This window comes from Triticum aestivum, chromosome 2B, assembly GCF_018294505.1.
Source record: "Triticum aestivum cultivar Chinese Spring chromosome 2B, IWGSC CS RefSeq v2.1, whole genome shotgun sequence".
NCBI classification, from domain to species: domain Eukaryota; kingdom Viridiplantae; phylum Streptophyta; class Magnoliopsida; order Poales; family Poaceae; genus Triticum; species Triticum aestivum.
The window spans coordinates 347,192,810-347,198,069 of record NC_057798.1 but is presented as its reverse complement, the minus strand read 5'-3'; positions in this window follow the sequence as shown (position 1 = coordinate 347,198,069).

The following is a 5,260-nucleotide window of genomic DNA, read 5'->3' as shown; positions in this document are numbered from 1 at the left end:
GACGAACCTTTGAAGTGTATGCAACACGTACAGACAACCAGGCGTCCATGCAACCCCTCTTGTCGCCAGCTAGCCTTCGACGACCACAATTAGACACCACACAACCATGCATAACTTACGAATAATGGACGAATCGATCAAACACACACTCGTGTGCAGTGGCACTATGATCAGTCGCTCAGGATACATATATAGGTACCATAGTACCCTCTCTAGCTAGGCTGTTTTATAGATTGTCATTGTGATGGATGATATACGTGAGTAAGTCGCCGAGTCATGTCGTCGCATCATATGTAGAGCCATGGCTAATGTCGAGCAGCTCGGTGCCCAAGCACGAGTATGACATTGGTGTTGAGCTAGGTGAATACATGCTCGGCATTGGCGGAGGCCGCCTGCAAACATCTTTTTTTGTGAGACCACCAGGGTGCGCAGGTGACGGGCTTGCCGTTTGCGTTGTGCCATGGGCAGGACTTTGATTGAGGGGGGCGACGTGCATGCATTATTAGCATGGTTTGACGGTGTGAGCGTGAGTGTCTGCATGCATACATGCTACTTGCGTCTATGGACGGTGTGCGCTAATGTGTGCATCACGTATAATATAAAAAATTGGTTTTTGCATTTAACGCCAAGTATTTCATTTTCATTTGGCTGACGAGTGTGCGTTGCAGTGACGTGTCTGTGGTTTGATTCCTCACATACACATAATTTTGGTTTTTATTTCTTTCTCAACTGACAGGTAAGCCCGCATAGACAGATAGATATAGAACATGAGCTAATGAGGCGCATGCGGACTGTTTGACTGGTCAACCAGACAAATACAGAGCTAGCTGAGCCGGTGACCATATAATCACCATATCTCGTATACAATGATCAAAGTGAACAATCGACACAAGTTCAATGACTGCCAATGCATTTTACTCCGTAATAAATGACCAGGATTGAAGGGGAGTCCAAATTTCCTTCGCTTCTGTCCTTGAGCTCTTGACAAACCAATGCACTATATACGGTTGTCCGGCTACTCCGCCCCAGAGCTCTCAGCAAGCGCCGTTCATGCCACCATGCCGCACACTAACCGGTAAGCAAGCGATGGCATCCTGCCGCGCCGAGTTCCTCGCTGCCCACAACTGCACACAAAATGGTAGGGAAGCGATGGCATCCCGCCATGCCGAGGTCATCGCCGCTCGCGACCTCACAACTACATGGGCGGACTTTGAAGCTGCCAAGGCCGAATGGGCGATAGTGCAAGAGGCGGCCAAAGTCGCACAGAGGGAGCGGAAATGGCAGAAAGCACTCAAGAAAAGAGAGGCACGTGGCCGCAAGAAATATGAGGACGCACTTGTTGGTGCGGAGAGCTCAGCAGAGATCCAAGCACGATGGGGTGTCGCCGACGAAGCCAGGAAGGAGAATGACGGCATCTGGCCAGCATGTGAGAAGTACTACTACTAGTAGTAGTGTGTGTGTCTGTCTCGCCTGTATGTTTGTTCAATTAATTACGAGCATGTACCAGTAATAGTTACTACTGTAGTTTTTAGAGGAAATTACCAGTACATTAGCCTAGACTCAATGGAAAAATTCCTATTCTATGCATCAAACGGGGTCTCTTTCTCTATAGGAATTTAGATGCATGTCATCTCACTTCCTTTGATTTTCTTATTCCTGTAAAATTCCTATCCTATGAACCAAAGGAGGCCTCTACTGGAGTACAATACTACTGTAGCTAGCAGTACTACTCGTACAGTAGTTTTCTTCAAGAAGCGGAATTCAACAAAGTCCGAGCAACTTCACGGTGGCAAAGGTTGTACCTCTGATTTGATGGCTCATTAGTTACTATAACTGCGGCGTGATGACTATGGTGACTCTCCCTTGGAGTTCTGCATGCATGGCAAGTGGATCAGGTTGGTCAACGTCCCACATGTCGGCGAACGGAAGTATTGTTTCTGATATCGAGGAGCAAGGAAACCACGTGGTATAGTATCACTGTTGGGTTATATTTATTTATTATTTTTGATGAAAGCTAGCGTTTCAACTCTTACAGCGAAGGAGTGCCAAACACGACACATGCTGGATGTCCTACACGTCAGTGAAAGGAGTGGAACATGAACAACATGGTAGAGTGTCTCCACTTCTTCCACTTCTAGGTCGGAGACCACACTAGTAATAGTGGTATGAACGATACAAAGTGTGACCCGGAGAGAAAGACAAGTCTAGTTGGAAGGTCTCGGGCAAAACTACTCAACCATTGCACTTAGTTTCCTAAGAAATTGTGGTAAAAAATGTTACTTGCAATGCATGCATGCGTGACCAATATAAATGACCAATAAAAAACTAGTACATGCACGCAACGATTTAATGCACATTGTAATCTCAACATGGGATGTGGAGCTCTAAATTTGAATTTGAAACTTATAAAACAAAAAATTCAAAACAAATGAACTAGAAGAGAGGGAGTATACCGTAGGACATCGCTTACGAAGCAAGTCCCCTGGTTTGTCACCGCGAAGATGCGGTTAGAAAGGAGCACGGCGTCTGTACTCGTACAACAACAAATCGGCTGCAGACAGCATGGTCCACCTTTGACCGCCATGTGTAGGGTTTGTGAAAGTAATCGCGATGTCGAACACAGTGATGAGAGTGTAATTTTGGTGGGCGGATGACCTTATCAGGGCTTCTGAGTTTGCTATCTGCTTCAATCTCATCGTGGTTCCATCATACCAATTCAGGTGATGGCCTGTTGCATGGCTGATCCAATGTTGGACAAAGGTTCTATGGGAATGGTGTCACCATTGTAAATGTTGTGGAAATTGATGTTGGTACCCTGTCGTATATATGCAAGCCAATCTCCACTGGCACCAAGCCTAACCTAAAACAGTGGGCAGCGGGGGAATTAGGAAATGGACACGAAAGTGGTCTTTAGAATGCATTTACTACATGATCAAACTCATCACTTACCTATTCACCAGACAAAATCCGAGTGCCCCTCAACGTTGGCATCTCAAGGGGCGTCAACTTGCAACTACGGCCTAGCCGCACTGGAGAGACCCCCAAGGAAACATCCTCGTGTGTTGCACGTAACATCAAGATGCATTTGTATGACTAGTTTATCTTGTGAGAGAAAAGGATGAACGAGGGAATGCCTTATTTGCAAATGTGGAGAGGGGTGTGGGTATCTTTTTGCAAAATTGCCATAGTTCCCTTCCTATCTGTCAGATATAAATCGAGCGGCCCATATTGTAGGGTGGCAGGCACACCATCATCACCAACTCTGTTTTTTATACGAGTAGAGATAAAAAAAGAGTAGTAGAAGTAGTAGAAGAAGAGTGGAGATAGAGATTAGGGAGGTGGCGGGTGGTTCGTTGTATGGCACGTTTCCGTCCATCCACTAGCCTGGAATTAAAGCATGCACAACATTTACAGCGACTAGGATTAGTTGTTTTTCGGGTGCATGGACCAACGCGGACTAGTGGACCTGGTCGCCCTTTTTCGAGCACGCCTTCGACAAGTACGTGCCTGACATGCATGCATGCAAATCTAGCGTGACCAACCCATGCGAAGCGGAGCGGTAGGCTATCGAACTGCAGCCCGCATGTTGCAGGCATGTCATCCACATGCAACCTAAAGGCCAATTCATACTCTGCTGGACTATACTGTACAACAATGCATTGTTTGGCACAAACGTTCCTTGGAGCTCGTGCTGCAACTGGCGTACTCCACAACCCACTTCCCTTCCTGTTCCTTTTCCACCGCCCGCGCACGTCAGCGGTAAGTGACCAATCAAACCTTATATAGGAGTGCTAGCACAAAAAGATGCATGCATGACCACTAAAATTTCCTTTCTCTTGTCTCTGTGGAATAAATGTGGCGTGAAACTCAAAGCCCTTTAACTCTAAGTATAATGGAAATCATCATCCTCTCTGTGTGCTGCTCTGGCTAGTCCAGACTCCGAAGGCAGGCCGGCTGCAATCCGGGCTTCGCGGTGCCTCCAGATAAAAGCGCCACTCCGGCGGGAGAATGGCGTATGTCGTTACCTTCGGCCGGGCCATGGCTATCGGGCAACAGCGATGAGAGAAGAGGTGGAGGGAGGGGAATGAATGTGGCTACTATTTGGGTTCGCAGTCTGGCTTAAATAAATGTGCACCATCACGTGTACCCGCGGGTGTACAAATTGTAACAGACGGTTCTGCTTAGGGGCGTCACATAACTCGTATGTGTGTGAGATTCTGAGAGACAGAGTGTGCGTGTGCAACTCTACTCTTCGTACATGTAGTTGCATCGGGATATAAGTATAATGGTATTACACTTTAGCTAGTGATTTACGTGGCGATGTTAACGTGGTTGTGTAAAAAAATGTCACTTCCTCCTCGTTATTTATGCTATATAATTATGAGAAGTTTTCTAACTACTAGAGTAAATTCGAATTTGTCCATGTTATACAAGTAAATTAAGATGTTGGTTTATCATACAGGTAAGATTGTCGGAAGGGTGGTAGGAACAAATGCTCCACCTAGAGCATGTGTGTGTGTGTGTGATGGAGTGTTTGTGCATGTGGGGGGTGGGGGTGGGTGCATGCGTGCGTGCGTGTGTGTGAAGCGGAGTCTTCAGTGGCGAAAGTAATTTAAGTGTCTGTGGCTTCATCATAGAGAGGTGATGTGTATGGCAGAGGCCAGCAACGAGGGGGTGCGAGAGAGAAGATGCCCGTAGATAGGGAAGAGAAGGCGTGTGCGCGTGAGAGGAGTTAACATTGAGAGAACATGTTTGTTCGAGAGACACCGAGGAAGACTACTATATATCGATGGTGCATGTAGGCGGGAATTAAACGAAGGGATGGTCTTATTGGTTTTGGGGATATAGGGGAATAGTGAGAGAGGGGGGGGGGGTAGCCAGAAGGAGATTGTTAAGTGTGAGTGTGTGCTTTACCCATCCAGGAGGAAGTTATGTGCACAAGAAGAGAACGATTCAATGTAGGGTTAGGGCTGAGGGCAATTAACTACGTATGGAGACATAGGAGACCTTAAATGTACATGTGCGAGAGGTATACATGTATACATGGGATGTGTGTGTGTGTGTGCGTGCGCGCATGATCGAGATAAAAGAAAGAAGACATAAGTCATAAGATCAAAGACATGGGAGAGACAGATTGGTATAACAATATGCATGCATGTGAGAGTGGAGGGAAGAAGGCCCGATAATTGAGCATGTGTTTTTGTCTTTAAGAGATAGTGGTGTGGGCTGGAGCATGCATCAATCGCGAGCAGAGGGAGCG